At 39.5% G+C, this 23,207-nt stretch overlaps 1 protein-coding gene across 3 annotated transcripts in view; it reads left to right on the top strand.

Moving 5' to 3' along the window:
- The window catches only part of LOC116737641 (sodium/calcium exchanger 2-like), a 108,777-nt gene that overhangs the window by 48,253 nt on the left and 37,317 nt on the right, over positions 1 to 23,207 (top strand). For 2 of the 3 annotated variants that reach the window (XM_032590944.1, XM_032590945.1), the window contains 2 exons: positions 8,513 to 8,545; positions 22,647 to 22,698. The gene's annotated coding sequence lies outside the window, so the exon portion shown is untranslated. The remainder of the gene's footprint in view (positions 1 to 8,512; positions 8,546 to 22,646; positions 22,699 to 23,207) is intronic. The other variant, XM_032590946.1, reaches the window with a different exon arrangement.

Genomic DNA, 23,207 nt, shown 5'->3' with positions numbered 1-23,207 from the left:
GTTTACAAAAATCTGCAGCGCAGTCAGTCATCCTGCAACATCTCCATCAACTCAGGGTTGCAATAATAGCTAATAATGTCATAATTTTGCTCATTTTAAATGTGATAAAAGTTTACAGCCAGTAATTTAATACCACTGTGCAAATTAAACAATATTTTTTTTACAACATTCGCTTATTTGAACGTCATAAAACAGCAATAACTGGCTATTAGATACAGTTTTGATGCAAAACGATTGCATGTCATAACATAATAATGCAATTTTTTCTTTATCACAATCTAACATTCACCAGGGTGATTGACAGCTCTAAGACCCGCCTCCTTGCTCTGATTGGTTGTTTCCTAAACAGGCAGTGTTTTTCTGCAGTTGGCAGTAGGACCACAGGAAGGGGTTACTTTTTTCACAAATTATCTATTTTATATTAAACTGTCACAACATGGTGGCAATTTTAACAAATATGCAGAAAAATGTTTTTACAGAAGTTACCTACTAACTAGATAAGACATAAAATATGTTTCCATGTTGCTGATGAAATAATCTGCCAGTGGAATCTGAACGTTTTCATCAATATTAAGGAATTACTGATCTAAAACAAGCTCATATATGTTGCTGAAAAATTACTTATATGTACCAAGATATTTTCACTAGAAACTGAACTAAAATTACTTGGTAATATTTTGTGTTTTTGCAGTGTTCAGTTTTAATTGTTTGTACTGAATTTAAATTATTTCTAAAAAAAATTGTAAATGCCACCAGAGAAATGAAGGTAATATTGATTATCTATTGAAGCAAAGCTAAAAATAATGACATTAAATTGTTTGAGCTCCAGATTATTTTTATTTTTAAATGTAAATGTGAAGGAAACCATAAAAGAAAAGAAGGTGAACACGTTTCTTTCTGCTGGGTGTTGAAACTGATGGAAAATGAAAATATTTCCCAACAAAAAGGTTTTATAGTGTCATTTTATCCTGTAAAATGTATTTATTACATGGAAACAAGCAGCTCAAACTTGTTCTTAAATTCATTTTTAAAACATTAGTTGATTCTTTATCATTTTAACTTTGAACCATTTTGGAAGATCCAAACGGCCCCTGGGGGCCCCAGAGCCACAGGTTGAGGACCCCTGTTCTAAGTATTTGGGTGATTTCCTGAAATCCAGTCTTTTTTTTTTTTTTTGGTTTTTGAGACGCTGAGGTCCAGAAAATGTCGGTCGCCTCTTTGCGGAGTGTTTCCATGGCGCTCCTCTGCTTTTTGCTGCAGGTGTCACGATCTGTGTTTTTTTTTCTGTGTATTTATTTCGAGTTTTCTGAGTCTCCGTGTTGTCCTGTCCTCCCTTTGATTGTTCCCAGGTGTGTCTCGTTCCTCGATTACCCCTTTTGTATTTAATGTCACCTGTGTCTCCGTGTCTTTGTCGGGTCCTTGTCTATCTACCAGTCAGTCGTCCAGCTGTTTGTTTCTTGTCCTTTCGTTTGCCAGTTGCTTCCAGTGTTGAGCTTCTGCTCAGCCGTGGCGCCTGGTTTTAGGACTGTTTTTGTGTTTTGGAGTTCTGGATTTTCACCATTAAATCACCGTAATCATTCTCACGCTGGATCTGCTGCATCTGCCTCACCATTCACACCACCACAGCTCATGACAGAAGGTTGCATGTAAATCTTGTCGGCTGTGTTTTCTCTTGACTCTCTGGTTCCTCTGGAGCTCGTCTTTGTTTGCGCGTCGAGCTGAAAGATTTATTGCAGCCGTTTGTTCCTTTTAACTGGGCCCGTCTCTGACTGTCCATCACGGTTCCTCCGCCGGGCCGCAACGATTATTCATCCCAACGAACGTCGGCCTCTGCTTCCATGCTTTATACCGTCTTTAATTCTCACTTCTGTCATTAAAACAGCATATTCAGCACCAAGCTGGTGACAAACCTTGATGTCTGTTTATTTTTAAAATTAATTATTAAATAAAAACAACAAAAACAGAAGACAGGTTTCCAGAATCTAAAATTTTTACATTTATTTTTCAGTTTTCTTGCATCATTCTGCCGTTGCTGTGCAGCTTTTAATGACACTTCCAGAGACTTTTTACCAACTGACAGCAGGATGGGATTGATTTCACTGTGACGCATCAGGAGAGCACAATAAAGAGTCCAAATCTTTTGTTTTAAATTTAGCCAGAAAGATGAACATTATTCTCATTTTTCTCTTTTCCTGATCACTGAGATGCTCCAAAAGCAGGTCAGAATAAAAATACAGCACAAAATCTTAACGTGTGTTTTTGGTCGTGTTTCTAGTTAAACTATCCTTACACTTGACATAAAAGAAACCCTTCAAGTAATGTGTTTTAAGCGAATCATTTTTAAAAATGAATTAAATATTAACATTATTGCACTTTAAACATGGGAGAAAATGTGACCTTATTAGTGAAATAATCTGCAGTGTAACTTTTTCCTCAGTTGTGACTTCCTGAAGGCGCAAACAGGAGAAACTTCTTAAAGAGACGGAGGCCCAATTTCAAGGCGTCAATTTACAAAGTCAGTTTTCTTTTAAGTTATGTTAGATATATACAGCATTTTTATAACAACTGAGGGTAACATAGATTCTGCAATAATATGAAAATATATAACACTGCCCCTCTAAATCTTGATTGTAGACGTTGTGGCTTTTACCAAAGACTAAAGAAAAATCCTCCGAATGCCAAAATCTCCATCTTTATTTACATTTTGTAAGTTGCACTCAGTGTCTTCTTCAGAGGTTTTCATGTTGTTTCCTTCAGGCATATTTGAATTTATAAAGAGATTTGGGAGTGAATTCATTCCAGCCCAGTTCAGTCAGTTTTTCTAGAAAGTCTGGTTTGTTTGGGGAACTAAACGAATTCTGAATGTGAACTCTGGTCAATGAACCACTCCAAAAACAGGAAGTGAACTGCAGCACAGGGCATTCTGGGTAATAACAACCCAAACAAACACGTCAGCCTAGCGCTAACGGGAGAAATGGCTTGTGGTTTTTTTATAAGACAAAAGAGAAATCCTGCTACCACTAAAATCTGATGCCCACATTTTTTCCATTTGGTGAAGAAGAAAGTTGCGCTCAGTGTCGTTTCCTTCAGTGGTTCTTGGTGCAGCGCCCCCGCAGGCCAGGAGGGGAACAGGTTGGTTTGACTCAGAGCAAAGAGAACCACAGCAGCTGGAGGTGAAGCAGATGATGAAGTTTTGGTCCCAAATCCAACAGAGAATGTTTAACCAAAATATTGAAATATTATGGATTCAATCTGCTACAAAGACCTTTAAACATGTTCAGATAAAGTCAGGAGGTAAACATGATCCAGACAACTGGAACAGAACCTGATGGGGAAACTGTTTAAATACATCCAGAACTGTGTAAAGAAAGAAACAAATAGTTTTCTGTTTTGTTTTCTTTTACATGGAAATCTGATCCTCGCAGCCAAACTCCACATCTCCTCTCCTCACACAGGGACACGTTTCCACAGGACAAACAGCACCGCTCCGCTGTAAACAAGAGAAGAAGAAATGAGCAATAACATATCCCAAACACACACATAGAAAGAGGAAGTTAATAACGGGAGACATGCCTGACGCCTGAGACACCAGAGCTGGCTCCACATTTTACTCACATTGATTTTTTATTCTGCTGCTCCACAAACAAACAAAACAACAACAACATAGTTCATTCAGTGGAACCCAGAAACTGAAGCAGAGCAGGTGAATCCATCCAGGATGGAGGAGATTTCTCTCTCCACAGGCAGCAAATAAACAACGGAGGAAAACATGCGATTAATGACTTTAATCACAGCGAGTCGGTTCCGTCTGTTTCCTGTCCAACCCTCAGGGCTCCAGTCTAACTGCAGAACTTTTCACACTTAGCATGAAAGTATATGCAGCATTTTTACTTCATCACATCTGAAACAAACGAACAGGTTTGAAGTGAGGGTCGTTACTGACTCTGCAGATCACACACATGCTGGACATGAACTGTTTCGACTTTTACCTCCAGGGCGGCGCTACAGAGACGGACTCTCTGATGAAGACAATGAAAGCCTCACAGCCTGAGTGGTCAGTTACTCTACTGGGAAACTACATTACAGTATTTGTACTGCCACAACCAGAACCACAACCCGCCTTTTAAAATGCAGACAATATGGCTGGAAAATCACAATATAAGTGTTTCATACCAGTATATTGATAGTTATTGATTATTTTTTTTAGTTTTAAATGTCTGACATACTGCCAGACTGCTGGCAGGACCTTTTATTTAAAACATATGCTGCTCTGACTTTCTGCCCTGGTCTTTCAGCAAATGGCCTTTTTTGAGTCTGTTACTCCAGTTAGCGATTAATCGTTTACTAAACTGCTTGACGATTACTTTAATAATTGATTCATCGTGGTTAGTCCGATTAACCGATTCAGCCTTGTCCTTAACAGCTCTACTTGTACAGGCGTTATAAACCGAAGCTGCTTTACTGTGAATGTAGCTGTAATTATGTTTATTTGAATTTAATTCAGGTAAAAGTGCACAGAGTAAGATAGTCTGAAATACAGAATAATAAATGAAGCATTTTATTCCACAAAGTCATTTCTTTTGACAACTTAACTTCATTTTCAACCCTGGGCAGTGATGAGTTTCCCCGACGGAGCGCAGAGCTCGTTAGCATTACAGGAAAATTACATCTTTTTCATTTTCTGCATGTAAATGATGAGAAATGCGACCATAATCAGATATTCGTCAGGAACTGATGGCTTCATTACTTTCCTTTCTCTCTCTGATAACAAGCGACACGTCTGAAATGTCACATTTATCACATGTTAATAAATATTGCACCCTGGCCAGGTTATGGATGGCTTCCCGTGGCAGCCTGAGGACTTTCTGATGTCATTACGATCAGAAGTTTGATCGTCATCAAGCCATAAATCTTTCTGTCTGGCTGCAGGTTAATGTGAACCAGTCAGGAGATTTTCTTGGAGGAATAATTGATTTCTTTCACACTCTGACTTTCTGTGCACATCTCTTCTTCATTAGTCTCTGAACTAAACCTACAACAGAAACCACAACATGAAGCTGGAAGGGAAAAAGTAAGAACACCTCATGATTAAGCATCTTGTAATGAAACCTTCAGTCTGTCACATTGATGTGAAGGAATTCACATCAATGAATTTATGATATCGCTTCAGTTTTATAAGGTTTCAGACATTAGCTTGGATTTTAAGCAAACATAATATTTTGGGGTGTTTTCCCACCTGATAGTCTGAAAGACTTTCAGCTGCTGCGGTTCACATTCACACTGTTCAGTGACGTATAAGAGCGATTGTAGACAGAAAAGAAAGGAATAAATGTCCACCAAAAAATCTCTGAAATTTTTGAGAAAAAACTTAGGAAATTTCTGAGTTTGAAAAGTCAAACATAGTCTGTAAATGTCACCCAGTTCATTTTGCAGACAGATTAAGTGAATTTGTTCATTTTAGGTTTTCTGGCATTTTTTGGGTTATTGATGCTTTTTCTGAAATTACATTCTCTTCTTCTGCTCTTTTATTCTTAGCAATCAAACTTGGCATATGTTCTCAGAAATTTTGATGATTAAAATTTTGAGAGTTCCCAGTTGTTACAAAATGTTCTTCCTACCAGATTTATTCCCGAAGCGTTGCCATTTTAGACGTCGCCTCATGTTTAAGGACAGAGCTGCTCAGTTTCCAGTAAGACCCCCTGGGGTGAGTATTAGGATTCATAGAGATTTGCATTAATATTGCTTTGTGGTCAGTTAAAGGAGTGCTGAGGATATTAACATTAATAGCATTGCTATCAAAACAATTGGAAAGCAACCAGATAGATTAATACACGCTTTGTGGTCACACTTTGAATTATGCAAGATTACAATCTCACTGACGTCAATAATTAAAATAAAAAATGTCCTTCAGGCTCTCCCTCGCAGTGTAAAATGGCTCCATTAAAGGAGTTCTTTAGCGCAGCAGGCCCAGCAGCTCTTTCTGCGCCAGGTGCTATTTTTTTTAACACATTGAAAAGAATATTTGTTTGGAAAGAAGCAGATCAGGTGAACATTCAAATGTAAATCTTTGTCCTGAGCTAATGCCGTCAAACATCTGCCTCTAACTAATTGCTTCGACGCACCTTTGGAGCCGGTTTAATCCGCTTCATGTCACTGGCTTCAGCTTTTGGCCGCCGTCCACAGGCTGTCAACAGAAACAGGGAGTTTATGCGCGGTTCAGCAATGCTGTTTGCTCCCACCTACCCAGAGGAGTCAAAACCTGATTAACAGCACGGATTATAATTAGCACAATCATTCCTAACAAACAGAAACACACTTGAGGGACAGAGGTTGAAAGAAAAACAAGAGTTGTACCACAGAGACCGTCTGTTTATGTTGGTAAACAGAAAACAAGCTTTTCCTAAGCATCCAGAGACTTTTGGCTTTTAGGTTTATCAGTGGCAACATTCCTCCAAAAGCTACTGAATATTAGTGACAAGTGAAATCAAAAATCAAGTCTAAGTTACAAAAACAGATTTATCCTGCCTCTTAATTTATTGTTTTACACAGTATATTCATAAAATACAAATCAGTTATTAAACCAACCAATTTAATCAAAAACATGTTCCCCTCCTGGCCTGTGGGGGCGCTGCACCAAGAACCACTGAAGGAAACGACACAAAAACCTCTGAAGACAATTGAGCGCAACTTCCTTCTTCACCAAATGGAAACTAAATTGGAGTTTCGTCAGATTTGAGTGGTTGTAGATTCCTCTTTTGTTTTTGGCTAAAAACTGTGAGTCATTTCTCCTGCTAGCACTAGATTAGCGCGTTTGTTTTGGTTGTATTTACCCAGGATGCCCTGCGCTGTAGTCCACTTCCTGCTTTTGGAGCGGTCTCCGGGCTGCTTGCTGTTCATATGCTTTCAATCCGAACCCAGACCGAGGTTTGTAGGGGGACCAGAGTTCACGTTTTGGTTTGAACTTTCACACTCCTCACCAACCGGACTGGACCGGACCGGACCGGACCAGACCGGGCTTTCTGCGCAGACGGACTGGAGTTGGATTAAAGCGGACTGAACAGGGCTGGTGGGAATGAACTCAGACCGATGCTTTTTGAACTTGAGCAGAAGGCGCCAGCAGCAAATACTTTATGCGTTAATTAAACCTGGCATTTTGACAGGTAAACATTTCATGGTTTTTCGTTGTTTGCGCCTCAAAGTAACATGAAATCTTCATAAATAACCCTGGAGCGTTTCCACTCCGCTCTGTGTTCACTCTGCAGTTGAATCACGCATCTGCAAGATCTGGTTACAAAGGATGGAAATAAAAAATGTTTATGTAACCTATAGTTTTTTTTGTTTGTTTGTTTGTTTTATCAAAAATGTGGCACTAAAATAAACTGATTACTGTCTTCTGGTTAAATTTGATATTGGACAAAACTGATTAATGCAGTAAAACTATTTACATTATTTCATAAAGTTTATTTGTAGTTCTAAACATATTTGGAGTATTTAGAAACAGTTTTTGGCTTTCCAAATTAGAAATGCCTTTCTTTTACGGCCAGATGACAAATGACCAAATATGGAAATGAGGCGATGACATCATACATCCAGCGACGGACTGATGGACATGAAGGCAGCGTATGAACCTAAAACTTTATCACCATATATTGTAGTACCATTAGGTAACAATAAAAGGGATGTTAAAAAGTATTTTTTATTTATTTTTTAGATAACTGTTCGGCTGTGACTGCGTGGCAACAATCATAAACCACAAACACAAATCCTCTCTGAAAAAGGAAGATTTCTTCAGCTTTTCTTTCGCTTTCTTGTTGATGCTAATAATTGCATCAGAGTTGTCAGATTTCGGATCAGCCTCAGCGCTTAAAGAACCCGCCGATCAATAACCCAATCTGTCCAGTTGTGGGTCGTAAGGAGAGGAGGCTCGTTGTTATTTGAGTCACGTCTGGGTGAGCGCCGAGACGTGCAGACAAAGAGCTGAATGAACGGCTGAAGCTCTGGCATGTCATCAGCCGCTGAAACCCGGCAAGGCGCTCAGATTCCCACGCTTCCTGAGGCCGCACGCTTCCCTTCTTTACACCTAACTCACCCCGGCAGAGGCTGCAAACCGGCTTTCATTCAGCAGCAACCAGAAAAAAACAGCATTACAACTTAAATAAATGATGCTCTGACGTGAGAAGGGATGGAAGCGGTCTCTGCTGATAAAAACCAAAGCAGAGAATTAAATTTTCACCGCCCACCTCTCTGTGCGCTGCGCTAACCGGTGCAAAATCCAACATACAATTAAGTTATGTAGAGAAATATTGGCCTGAAGCCTTCGATGATTTTCTACAGCTGCCGTGGAGACAAAACACCAAACAAGTTCTTCATTGATCGGTTTGAAACAAATTCAGGTGCAGAAACATGTTGCTGAAAATGTCCAGGATCATACAGTTAAAGTTTAGTTAACATATCAGAAAATAAAACACATATTTTCTGTATTAATTAGTCCTTCTTCTCTTTTCCTGGGCAGGTGAAGCAACACAACTCCATGAGTTTGATTTGGGTGAGTAAAACCTCCTGCATGCCTGACTGGTTTGAAAATGAAGCTGTTTTTCCACTTGGACTCGGTTTGAGACCAAAGTTTAAACATCTGCTCCACCTCCAGCTGCTGTGGTTCTCTTTCTCTCTGCTGAGACAAACCAACCTGTTCCCCTCCTGGCCTGTGAGGGCGCTGCACCAAGAACCACTGAAGGAAACGACACAGAAACCTCTGACGACCCTGAACGCAACTTCCTTCTTCACCAAATGGAAGCTAAATTGGAGCGGTTGTTTTACTTTTGTTTTTGGTGAAAAACCTTGAACTGTTTAACCCATCACTGCACGATCTGCCCTGTTAGCTAATTCACGCATTTACTAAAAGAAATACTTCCTGGAAAGGTATATTATTGATTTTTTCAGGCCAGGAGGGGAACAGGTTGGTTTGTCAGAGAGAAAGAGAACCACAGCAGCTGGAGGTTCTCCAGATGATGAAACTTTGGTCCCAATAGAACCGAGTCTACCGGACTGTAAGGTGTGAATGCATCGTCAGTCATCCGTTCACACACAAACGCAGGGCTGCTGGTGAGAAGCAGTGAGGATCAGAGGGTTTATGCATGAACAACTGTCTCAAACTCACACAGGGTGAGAGTCACAGAGAGGCTGCTTTGTTTCTGCAGCCAGCTCTCGTCTGGGTTCATCCATCCGCTCTGAATACTAAACACCACGCTGCCGCTATCCGCTAGCCTGGAAACGGAGAGCCGCTACAAGATGTGTATGTGTGTGTGGGGTGTGTGGGGGCGTGGGTGTGTGTGTGTGTGTGTGTGTGTGTGTGTGGGCGTGTGCAGCTCTCAGGTTAACCAACTGTTTCCTCCAGCTGTGTCTGCTTTCAAAGATGAATCGATCCCAGTTTTTTTTAGCCAATTACGAGTCAACCTGATATTAAAAACATTTATTTTCCTAATTTCCTAAGTGCAACAATCTTTTTTTTTTTTTTTAATATACCCCAAACCTTCACCAAGTGACAGTCGGATGATAATGTTTTATAATTATTGAGGTTTTACAGTATTTCCAGTGCAGAACATCTTCTGTTACAGTAACTTTCCATTCAGTCTGCGTGGCTTTCTGTGGTCCTCCGAGGTCCGGTTCATTGATTTACCTGGCAGAAACATAAAAAATTAGAAGCTGTAATTCAGAATGAGAAGGTCAGAGATTCTCATGTAGGATTCAGCATGGCTCCTGAGCCATCAGAGGAAAGTTTGGCTTTATTTCAGAGACAGAACTCAGACATAAACCAAAGACTTCCTGAGGAAAGTTTTAGGAGATTTGAGCCTAAATTTTCATTATTTAGACATAAAACTCAACAATAAATTCAACATTTATGTAATTTGTTGCAGATTTCAGCAGCACGGCAGTTTAAAGTGGTTTACACTACAAAAACATGAAACAGTAACCAATTATGAAACAACGATAAACATTTTATTTCTCAAGTGCCACCATTAACTTAAGTCAGATATGTCGGTCACTGTTCAGTTTATTATGGTTTTAAAGCAACTCTAAAAGAGTTTCTGCTGTTTTACAGTCAGTGATTCAGATGAGGGCTGCACAGTGGCGCAGTTGGTAGCACTGTTGCCTTGCAGCAAGAAGGTCCTGGGTTCGATTCCCGGGCTGGGGTCTTTCTGCATGGAGTTTGCATGTTCTCCCTGTGCATGCGTGGGTTCTCTCTGGGTACTCCGGCTTCCTCCCACAGTCCAAAAACATGACTGTCAGGTTAATTGGTCTCTCTAAATTCTCCATAGGTGTGTGTGTGTGTGTGAATGGTTGTTTGTCCTGTATGTCTCTGTGTTGCCCTGCAACAGACTGGCGACCTGTCCAGGGTGAACCCCGCCTCTCGCCCGGAACGTAGCTGGAGAGGCAGCAGCAACCCTCCCGACCCCATTAGGGACAAGGGTGAACAGAAAATGGATGGATGGATGATTCAGATGAGCGCCCCCATCTGGTTGGTTTTTAACCAGTCCTGTGAAGACACTGTTGCAGTAATTGAACTAAAGATAAACACATGGATGAGTTTCTCTGGACCTTGCTGGGACATTAGTCCTCTACACTGCAAAACCCCCAAAATCTTACCAAGTATTTTAATCCAGTTTCAAGTGTAAATATCTTAGTTTATTGGAAATAAAACAAAACTAACTCATAAGTATTTTCAGCAAGAAAGCTTGATTTAAGGGGATAATTCCTTAAAATGCAACATGAGGAAAATGTCTTGTTAAAAGTTAAATAATCTGTCAATTGAACTCCTTGATATTTTCATCAATATTCAGGAATTATTCACTTAAAACAAGCTCATATTCCTTGCTGAAAAGTTACTTATAAGTTAGTTTTGTCTTATTTCCAGTAACCATAGATCTATAACTCTAGATCTATAACTCTAGATCTATAACTCTAGATTGCTCCTCTTTAAGTCCAAAGATAAAAACTGCAGTTTCTGTTCAGCTGGACAAAGTTTTGGCACATCCACATATTTATCTGTTCTCAGCGTTTGTTCAGTGATTTGATGGGTTCAAAGGTCACCTGGTGACATCATAATGTAGAGCTGCGTGTCATCTAGTTTTATTTCCTGTGGTAACCTGAGCCAGTGGGAGCAGATGGATGTTGAATGAGAGGAGTCCCAGGACCGAGCCTTGGGGAACCCCACATATAACTGCTGTCCGGTTTGAGGGAAATCAGCTGTTGAACAACGAACTCCCAGTTCTTTTGTAAGATCTGAACCGGTTCAGAACTGCACCTCCTCCCGCTGCAGAGACTTTCTTGTTTCCATTTCACTGTTTTCTCTGAATGAAACCAGAGAGCCTAAAGAAGACGCGAAGCGACGACCCGCCTCTTTCCAGAACCAAGCCGTCTCTGCTCTCCTGAGGTTATCACACCGAAATCCCATTTTCCTTCTGATACGCAGAGCAAAACAGATTGATGCACATCACACTGTGCGCTTACTGCGATGAAATGACTGAAACAAAATCAATGTTTCTTCATTAGAAGGAGCTGGCGGCCATTATGTGTGTTAAATGACAGTGAATCAAACCCCCAGTGTGTGATTCTGCCTCTGGTTTCTGATTTCACTCAGAAATATTTGAACAACATGAAAACCGCCTGATGTGTAAAATGAGTAAATCCATTTCAAGTATATGAGCTTAGTTTTGGACAAAAGTACCAGCTTAACATTTTAGATCTTTAAAACGATTACGCCGGTTAGTTAGATGGGATCAAATCTCCCCATAAAGCCGTCGTTTTCATTTTGGGACTCAGTTGTCTGTGTAATGAGTTTTTAAAGGAGACCCATTATGAGAAATACACATTTTTTCCATTCGTGTCAGAACTGCTTCTAAAAACAACAAGCGCTAACAATCAGCACCCATTGGTTGTTTTTTGCTTCCTAGAAAATGAGCCGTTTCAAAAACCTCCTGATTGTTTAGTCACATTCGTAACGGCTCTGTTACCTAGCAACCACCGCCGAGCCTTGCCTGTTACCTAGCAACCCAGGCGGCGCTCCAGCATGTTTGGTCAGCTGTTTTTTTCGCAGTATTCGCCAGACAATGGCTCCTAGAAAACACAAGTGTTTTGTTATTGACTTACTATTCAGAGACCTCTTGCTGCATTTTTATTGGTTGTGCAGGAGGCTCCACTTCTGCTTTTCAAAGATGTCAGGTTGTATAATTGAGATTCTGTTTGCAGCCATTTACAAGTGCTTGTGTAAAAGTTGACTAAAATTTCAAGATCTAAGGATAATTTTGTGTAAAACATGTAAAGAACATGTTTTGTATAGACCTGAGGAAGCATAATAGATCATCTTTACGCTTTGCTGCAGACTGATTTCCTGCTTCATGCTAGCTGCAGTTCTGCATCCGTAGAAGGTTTTGTTTATGTGATCGGCTTCTGCCTGGATACAGAGGTGGAGGATGACTGGCGGGCGGTTTGGGTGGTAATTGGCTTTCTGAGAGTGGACCAAAGGGGAGCTGAAGACCACTGAGGCTGTTTGAAGAGGCACCGTGATCCACAGCCAGGAAATGACTGCTGATGACTTCAAGCATCTCTCTCTCTGGATGTGTGTTTGTTCAAGAGGACGTGTCTTTCTGAATCCCTCCTCTCTCCCACCCACACACTTGTACCCACGATCCTCTCCTGCTGGAATATGTGTGTGGCTTTCCTCTGGCTCAACACGTCCTAATAAGGTCAGGGAACAAAGCAGAATGAAGAGCATGTTGGGTTTTATCACCACTTAGCCCCACCACCTCCAGTGAAAACACATACTCATGCGGTTCATTAAATATGGAGTCAGACGAACAACGCTCGCTTTGACGACATCAGTGTACAGTGTAGGATCTGAATGCAGGAAAGACCAACTTTACTTCTGTTATTTTGACTTGAAAAAGGTTGATGTTTGTTTTTTCTAACTGACATGTTGGTTCTAAACAGCTTGAACTCCCTGGCACACAAACCGGATCGCTATCTTAAGCATGCTAACACGATTCATGTTTTAAAAAGAGGGAATACAAGAAAACCGACTTTACTTCTGTTACTGGGTTGAAAAAACCTTGGGATTGTTAAAAACAGATTGTTAGCTACAGCATGATAACACAATTCTTGTCTTATGAAAATTAATTTGCTTAATAGAAACAGCAATTTTAACCCTAACCCTAACCCTACCAAATACTTTTTTACTCTTACTTGAGTAATTTGTTGCTTCTCTTTACTTTTTGGGTACTGTACCCGCCTCTGGTGCTGCTGCTGGGTTAAGGCGCTGTGATGGAGCGCACAGCTTTTGTAATTATAACTGTATGTTTGGAGATGGATGGATCTGATTGGCTCAGAAGAAGGAGAAACGCTCGGCGTGTCTTTGGTGGTTTCCTGTAGCATCTCTCCTGGATTTGATTAGGCTTGCTGTAATTTCCATTTCATCGTAACTCGACTGAGAAGAGAAGCGGCAGCTGCTGCTCTGCAGCTGGAACACTTGAATTATTTAAAGGAAAAATAAATCTGCCTCTTTTGGGATTTGGTGCCACTTTGAAGTTAAGCTGCTGTGATGAAACGGTTTTTAAATTAAAGCGTTTTCTAATTCCACAGAAAAGCTAATCACCGCCGGGGACCTAAAATAGCGGCTCCGCTTTTAGCTATTTGTTTCCTAGACTTAGGAGTTTTCTCTCGTTTCTTTCTTGGTCCTTATTGTTCAGATTCTGCTGAATTAGAAACTTTGGTGACAAAAATAAAAGTACAAGAATCTGCAGGTGCATCAAGGATGGATTATTATTTTGTCTGCATTGCAAAAACACAAAATCTTACCAAGTATGTTGGTCTAATTTCTAGTGCAAATATCTTCAATCACTTGAAATAAGACAAAACTAAATTACAATTGAAAATATTAAGGGGTTCAATTGGCAGATTATTTCACTTATAATAAGACATTTTTCTCTTTTTATAAGAGAAATAATCTACCAGTAGAACTAGAACTTTTTCATCAATATTAATGAATTATTGACTTTAAACAAGTTTCTGTAACTTGCTGAACAGTTAATTGTAATTTAGTTTTGTCTTATTTCAAGTGTGCAAGGAAATAAAACAAAACAATTTGCTCAAAGGGTTTGGCTGGTTTGACCCAAACTGCCGAATCTACTGAACCATCAGGTGTGAAAACAGTCTGATGTTTCTGCAAGGAAACATTTTTCTCTTTCTTATTTTTCACTTTTGGTCCTTTTGTGTTTGTGGCAAAATGTCACATATAGATTGTGAGAAGAAAAACAACTGGACAGCAAAAAAAGGTAAATTACCAAACAAAAGTTTTAGCTTTGTTAGCATTAGCATGTCACTACTGCTATTTATTAGATAGTTTCTAATAGCTAGCTTGATTTGTTTATATTGTTATTATTTATCACTGAAGGACTGAACTAACTTTAGATAAAAACATTAAATGTTACTAATTTTACTTCAGGTTGCTGGTTGTTGCTGCACAGGCTGATTCTGCCATCAGATTAGCAGTTAGCGCCAGATCTCTGAACACTGCAGACATTTTATCAGAGCAGAAAAACCTTTTCTCATTTTAAATTCATTAACCAGCAAACATGGCACAACATCACGTCTCTCATATTAATGTCCTTTAGCAATGCTGCTGCCTCCAGCTCAGATGGCCTTTAATGAGGCTGGACACACACACACACACACACGCCCACACACACACGTTTGCGCAGCTATCTTTGTGGGCACTTTCCATTGACTTCCATTTCTACAGCCTAAACCTTACCCTTACCTTTACCCTAACCCTATATATTACATACCTAACCCTAACCAAAACTCAATTCACACCTTAGTCCTAAATCTGACCCAAAAACAACGTTTCCCCTTGTGGGGACCAGGCTTCAGTCCCCACAAAGAGCAGTGTGTCCCCACAACGCAGTATATGTCAGAAAAATGGTCCCCACAAGGTATTAGAAACAAACGCACACACACTCACACACACACACACACACATTATCAGGCTTACACAAGAGAAAACAGGGAGGGACAGTTTGAGTGCAACCATCCATCAAGACGCTCTCATTCACTGCATGCACATATAATTTAAACATATTATGGGATGTTGTTTTTACACTTCATTAGACACACAGAGTCTGGTACTAACTAGTTACATTTACTTCAGTAACTTTTTTAAATTTACTGTTATTTACTACGCTGTACTTTTTACTTGACTAATTTTATTTTTGAAGTATTTTTTCTCTTATTTGAGTAAAATTTCTGGATTTTCTTCCCACTGAATGAAAAACAAACATGTTTTAACCAGACAGACTCACGGCTGCAGCTTCTGTTAAAGCTTCACCAGTTTTTTATTGAAAGAAACTGATTTGGAAAAATTTTCTTTATTTTTTTGTTACTTGCATGAATTTTTCCTTAAAATACCAACATTCCCACTTTACTTTATATTTTGGTACGTCTGATTATGTCATTTTTAAATATTAAATGATTCACTAACTTTTAGATTGTTCAAGTTCTACTTGAAAATTCACTGAAAAGACAAAATAATCAACGTTTTCAATTAAAATAAAAAATTTTGCTGCTGAATTATAGAATAAATGGACAAAGAGACTGTTCTTGGAAACCATTTTGAGTTTAAAATGTTTCGATCAGAAAAACCCACAGCAGTCGTGTTTGTTGCCCAGGTTTTTATCTGGTTGAATCCAGAATGGTCACAATAATCAATAAATCAGCTAATCGCATCATAAATTAAAGCAAAGTCAATAATTTCCATTTGAATCATTTATTGGTTTTATTTATCTCAAACTGGATAATAAAAGTCTGTTTTATTTTCAACTAAACTTAGTTTACAGAGACTTCACAATTCATTTTATTTGTTGTTTCTGTTGTGTGATTTATTTATTTTTGATATTTTAAAGGTCTTCCAGTTCCAGTGTTAAATGTTCTTAAAGTTCATTGATCTTTGAGAATGGGTTCTTGCATTATTATCATTATATTACCTGAAAATGGTCTCAAAACAACAATAATATCATTTATCGCGATAACTTCTGGAAAAATTTAACGAAAATTATTATTGTGTCAGGTTTAGTTTAATGATATTTTAGACAAATGCAACAGATTCGTGTAAATGAATCCAAACAACAGAAAATAAGGAGGATAATTTGTGCAGTAAGATGCTTTAGAGGTGGAGAAAAATGTTTTTGGTTTAGTTTCGTTGTCGATTCGGTCTCAGTGCCCGTTGTGACACTCTGCATGTGATTTACTTTAACTATGCTGATTCATGTTGCAGCTTCACATTTCCATTCCTGCAGAAATCAGAACCAGCAGCACTCCATTTTTAAATCCAACTCTCATCTTTCTGTCCTCATTCCGGTTCAGTGGAACAGACTGTTCTGCACGCTGAAATGTTTCCTGTCAGAAGAAGAAGAAACTGACCTGGACAGAAAGAGAACCAGAGCGTTCTCTATTACCGATGTTTTTCTAACTTATGGCTGATGGAGGAAAGTCATTACCTGGAAAGATGATCCTCTAAAATCCATAGCAGCTAACTAGACGTCTGCTTGCTAAATACATCTCCAGCCTTTTAGCTGAGCTTTCACTTAAATCTGTAACTCAGATTAAAACAGGAGCAGCTTCAGGGAGAAGGATTACAAACACCAAGAGTTTTTAAAATAACAGAAATATTCTGGATCTAAAATGATCAGAGACTTTGTTTTCTTTTAGCCGTGCGTCAGGTTTGTTTTATTCTGCAAAACCCAAAAGGATTAATGAGTAAAAACAGGGTTACTTTAAGATTAAGGAAGAGGACGAGGGGACTCTGAGAAGAAGAAAAATAATTATTAATCTCAAAATTTAAACTCAGATTTCTGACTTTTTTTCTCAGAATTTTGTCTCTAATCTTCTGAGATCAAAGTCAGAAATGTCAGATTATAGTCAGTGGCACTAATCCTCTTCCGTATTAGTTATTCTATTGTAGCATCCTCATAAATGTGTTATAAAAAATTACGTTGAAGTAAGAAAATTTAAAAAAAATTAGGAAAATAAAGTCAAAACTTTCTGACTTTATTCAGTTTATGACTGACGTTTTTATGGTTTTGTTGCTCATTTGTGTTTTTTCTTTCATGTGTCTTTTCTTCAAAAAAATCTTTGATAAAGGAGGAAATGTTTTATGGATTTAATGTGTAATTTAATCTGATTTTCTGCCGATAAACAACATGAGAGGTGATATCTTTGTCAACATTTCCCTCTTGGACCGACTGCAGTAGCAGCAGCAGCTCATAAATCCGTCTCCCACAACAGTCCGGATGTTTCCTGGCCCTCAGCAGCTTCGCTCCATATTTCCGCGCTGCAGCTGGACGCCGTCTCCTCCAAACGGCTGGAGATAAATCTGGGCTCCGATCAATGAGTCTGCAGATCCCAGCTGCTGAATGAACCTGCAGGCTTTACTTCTTATTTATACCTCGTTGTTCTGTGCAGCTAAAGACCAAAGCAGGAAGGTTTCTGGTTCATTTACAGCTTTTTGCCTCCATGTTTAATCACATTCAGCTGCTTTCAGCTGCAGGGCTGAAACGATTAATCGTGATTAATTGATTATTAGAATAATCAGCAAATGACTTAGTATTTGATTAATCATCAACTGGAGATTACAGAGTGGAGGTTAAATCTGCTGAAGAAACAAGAAGTCAGATTTAATTAAACCAAAACTACATCCATCCATCCAACCAACATCCATCTAGTTGGATGTTGGTTGGATAAATGTTGGTTGGATGTTCATGTTCCTCTGTTGTCCTGTTGCTGATAAACCAGCCCACATCACCATTCCCCCTCTACCGAGCCTCATCATTGGTTCTGAGCAGATCTGCGTTCTGATCCGGTCCAATCAGAACTTGAGCTTCTTCTTCATGTTCGTCCCTCTGCTGCGCCTCTCTGCAGAGCGGAGCTGCTGGTAGGTTTAGCACCTGTTATCTGTGTGTGGGTGTGTGTGTGTGTGTGAGAGAGAGAAACCTGTAAACAACAGCACACACTCATCACCCACACACATAAAACCCGCTGTCACACACACACACACACCCACACACACACAAACTTGACAAACACAATCATCATCATTGGCGCTGCAGCGGCAGAGGAGGCGACAGATCCCCACCAGGGAGGAATGGGTGTGTGTGTGTGTGTGTGTGTGTGTGTGTGCGTGTGTGTGTGTGTGTGTGTGTGTGAATTATTCAGGAGTGTGTGAAGCTGGAGGCTCACACGTCTCCCTCTGGAAAGGCTGAAACGTGTCACATGCAGCGAAATCTGCAGAGTACGGAAAGATTCAAGTGGTCAAACTAAAACTTTTCCATTATTTTTATTCAGTTACTTGATTAATCGTCAGGATAATCACATAAGTCATAAACATTGCTTAGATTGAAACGATTAGTCGTGATTAATTGATTATTGAAACTATTGCTGCTCTGATTTGTTGCGTCTGTTTTTTGACTTCATGCTATTTATTTGCATTTTTTTCATGTTAGTCTTTAACATACCAGAATTTGAACATAACTTTTTAAACATTAAGTCAGATGATCGGATCCGTTTCTCAGTTCTCGGGCAATCGAGCTAAAAACCTGAAAACTATGAAGGAGTGAAAATAGGAGACCGTGTCGTCTGAGTGATCTGATGAGGATGAACAGATCTGATGATGTTGGGGTTCATTTGAATGCGTCTGCAGCTGCAGAACTCTCTGTGAACTTTGACCCCTCCATCAGAAGTCGATGCCGTCGCCGTTTTCCACCTGCAGGCCGAATCCGTGTCCCAGCCAACCAGCAGCAGATGAAAGCTGCAGCGTTTTCCGTGGCTTCCCCCTGCGACTCGCTGAATTCATTTCCTCCGCTGCTCCGCTGACGCTTCGCAGCGAATGTGAAGAGTTTTCAGTTCGACTCTGAATGATGCAAGTTGATCTGAGCTTCAGTTCTGACTGTTATTCATGCGCGTGTGGGAGGCAGCTGCAGGAGAAAGGGGCCATTATCATCATGCAGCCCTTTGCTAACTTTAATTGCAATCATTAATTCTGCTTTTGGTTCTAATTTCATACCCAAACAAAGTCATTTCTCCGGTGGCTTTGCAGAAACATTTGCAAACTTTTGCTGCGTTGCATAATAGAATAGAATAGAATAGAATAGAAGTACTTTATTCATCCCAGCAGGGAAATTACTTCGCAGTTACAGCATAGAGACAAGACACAATAACAACGTCCGGGTGTTGAGTCTGGAGTTTGGCTGTGTCAGAGCTGATGACGTCACAGGCCACCGCTGCATCAGCTGATGGGGGAATGTAAACAGCGATCAAAATGGCGGACGTAAACTCCCTCGGTAAATAACACGGCCGCATTCCCACAGCCAGAAGTTCAATGTCCGGGCTACAAATCTGTTCCTTCACGTTAACATGACCGGGATTACACCACCTCTCACTCACATAAAGTGCAATCCTGCCGCCCCTCTTCTTCCGACTCTTGGAAAGGAAAATCCAGGAACCTCCACGCTGCAGTCCGGAATAAGCGAGTGCAGCCGGGTTTCCGTGAAGCAGAAGATGCTGCACTCCATGTACTCCTTCTGGGTCCTACACGCTGGTTTGTGCCGTCTCCTCTTCTCCCTCCGTTTAACTCCAGACCCGCAGCCCCGTCGTCTCCTCCGTAACTCCTCCGGGACCACCGGCCCGTCTCCGGGCAGCAGCAGAGGCCCGCACAGCGCAATCAGCCGTTCACGCGAGCAAACAATGCCGCCACTCCGTTCGGCGAGGTTCTCTGCAACAAAGAGCAGAAAAAGCAGCAGAAGAACGCGGAGAACATCGACAGAACCACATCCAGCCACCGCGGAAAGCCCAACCGACGATCCATGGGTTCTTTAAGCACGGATCCTTAATCGGTTACAGCAAATATACATCGCAGGTCGGCAGGATTTCGCTCTATTAGCAGAATGAATCGGTTACCAATGAATCGATGCTCTGCGACCAACAAGACTTTAGTCATTTGTTCATTTTTGCTGCTGGTAACTTATTGACTGACCCAAACACTGTAAAAACACAACATTTAGCATTTCCTGTCCAGTATATTCTGCAAATGAATGAGTTCACTTGTAAAAAGACAAAACTAACTAACAAACAACTTTTCAGCAAGATTGTTTTTAGTCAAAAATATATAGATATATTTTTAAGTACTAGTTCTACTAGCAGGTTATTTTACTTATAATATGGGAAAATATGGAAGAGGATTAGGGACACTAAAAAAATTTATTTAAAAAAAAGAATTATGTTTTTCTCAACAAAAAAAAATTCTCCGAATTTTATTTTTTCTCTGATTTTTTACTTTTTTTCTCAGAAGGTTTGAATGTTTTTCCGAAAATTTGAGTTTTGTTTTCAGAATTCCAGCTTTATTATGTAAGAATGACTTCTGAAAATCTGAGGTCGTTTATTTGTATGAACGTGTAACGAACATGTTTGTGTAGCTGTAGGCCTATCCTAATAGGTCACCTTTGGAAGTACCTTAAAAAGTGACTCAAGCTTTTCTGAACACAGGATTGTTTCAGTGAGGAAGACGAGGTCAGCGCAGTAAATGACATGCAGAAGAGTTCATCTTCATCTCTGATGACTTTCTCTGCAGTGAACGTCGTCGACCTTTAGCTGAGACCTTTCCGTCAAGTAGATCAGAGTCCTCCGCTCTAATTTAACACACATAAATTAGGATTTTTTTGTTAAGAGTAAAATCTGCTTTTGCTTCTGATTCCATGACCCCAAACCACACGAGCAGCAATAAATATTCCCCAAAGTTTCTCAGAAAGGTGAAACAAGCATGCAGAAACGTGGAAGAGCAAACCCAGACTCCAGAGGGAACTGAGATTCTTCAGTTTATGCCAGAAAGAATCAGAGAAGCTGCAGGGGATAAAAGTGCGAAGCTTTGGTTTTGGATGGTGAGCACGTAAACTGGTCAGCAGCAACACGACGGTCAGACGAATCTGTTTCACTCCTCATCCTCCAGGGCTGCAGCTTCTCCACTCGTTTATTTTATTACAAACTCATTCAGTAAATTGGAATATTACTGGAAAGCTAATTTATTTTATCACAAATTAAAACAGATGGGTGTTTGAAAGCCTGTATTTATGTTGTGTTGATTTTCTTACAGATATGAAAACATGACATTTAGAGTAGAAAATATCATCAGACCAATAAAAAAAGGTTTTAACACAGAAATGTGGGTTTGATAAAAAAAATTAAATGTAATTTTCAAAAGATACTTTTAATCTAACAACCATTTAATATGAGAATGATGAAAAAACATTCTGTATTTAAAAGAAAATGTCGGTGCACACAGACATGATAAACGGGCAGAATTATGTATTTTCCAGGAATATTGTGCCATTTTATAGCATAATCAAGTAATTATGTCACTTTCAGTTGTTATAAAACTGAACATGACTTAAAAAAAACTTGATTTTGTAAATTAGCGCTTTGAAATTGGGCCTCTGTCTCTTTAAGAAGTTCCTGCAGCTCTCTATGCATGTTGTTGTTTAGAGAGTAAGATTATAACATGATATAAAGCTAGAAAAGTGGATTCTTTTACTTACAACAAGCTCCGATTTCTTTCTGAAAAGTTACTTGTAAGCTAGTTTTGTCTTATATATAGTACAAATACATACATATAACATAAACTACATTTATTGTTCACCGGTGTCGTCTTTCACTGATATTTAAATTGATTTTCTGAAACACTGAAGTGTGACAAACGTTTAAAAAGAAGAAGTCAACAGACATTAATGCAGGAGCTCATTATTTAAACATTTGAATCTGCTGCTCTGGATTTTTGCCTGCTGGGAAAAAAAAAAATCATCTGAAACTGTTTGGAGAGGAAACTTCCTCCGCTGTCAGACCTTCAGCAGGTAATTTCAGGTTTGAAATGCAGTTGAATCAGCCTGAGTGCAGCGAATCCCGCTCCTCTGCGAACCATCTGTTGTCGTTAGAGTCTCTGCTGGAAAACACACACACACACTCACACACACACACACGTGTTTGCACAGCTATCTTTGCAGGAACTTTCCATTGACTTCCATTCATTTCTACAGCCTAAACCTAGCCTAACTATGTTTCAGCAGTAACTGTTGCTGAAACATATATTCTCCCTTGCTACCATTTTGAAAAAGTCCACCAGAAAAGGGAAACACAAGATCAAGAAAATAAATATAATTTCTGTGGTTCTAAAAATGTGGGCTATGATTTAACACCAAATACATTTATGTAATTGTCAATTTTAGTGCAAAAATGTATTTTCTGTGACAACCATGGTGGCCATTTGGACAGAAATAAGAAATAATCAGTAAACATGATTTTTATTTGTCAAAATGTGTTTGATTTGACACCAAGAGCATTGGTCTGGCAAATATTGGCAAATTTAGTAAAAAATAAATAAATTTCCGACCATCTCGAAAAATGGCCGCCATCTTGGATTTATCAGTGGATAGCTTTTTTCCCCCCTAAAAAGCAAACCTCTGGTAACATCATGTGAAAAATATTCAGCTATCTGCTGGATTACGCTGCAAACAACATGAAAAGTAAATGTTTTCCACTGGTTTGTGTTTCTGCAGCCTGTCGATGTCGAGCAGCTCCAGAGTTAGAGACGCAGCCCAGAGACCCGTGGTGAGTCCTTCGCTTTCGATGCAGCGGCGCCGAGGCGTTGGCGCTGATGAAGCTGATTCAGTCTCACCCTGTCACCGACTCACTGAGATCTGAGAGGCAGCAGCTTGACATGAACTCAGAATGACACAAAAAACAATAAAACAGAGGGGTAACACTTTATTTCACAAGCGCCAAAATTAAACTAAAATCAAACAAGGAAAGTCGCCTAATTTTATTGTTTTAGTAGGAAATGGATGTTATTCTCAGTAGAGTCAAACATAAAAAGTATATTTGGATGTTAGGAGGTATTTCTACTCTTATATAAGTAAAATTTCTGGATTTTCTACCCACTGAATGAAAAACAAACGTTTTAATCAGAAATTCACCAGACAGACTCACACCTGCAGTTTCTGTTAAAGTTTTATAATCTTTTAATGAAAGAAACTGATTTACAAAAAAAATTATTTTGGCTGATTTTATTAGTTTTTGCTACTTATATGAATTATTGTCATTAAAATACAAAAATTTCC

Source organism: Xiphophorus hellerii, chromosome 18 (assembly GCF_003331165.1).
Source record: "Xiphophorus hellerii strain 12219 chromosome 18, Xiphophorus_hellerii-4.1, whole genome shotgun sequence".
Classification (NCBI taxonomy): Eukaryota; Metazoa; Chordata; class Actinopteri; order Cyprinodontiformes; family Poeciliidae; genus Xiphophorus; species Xiphophorus hellerii.
This window is presented reverse-complemented; position numbering and strand designations above follow the sequence as displayed.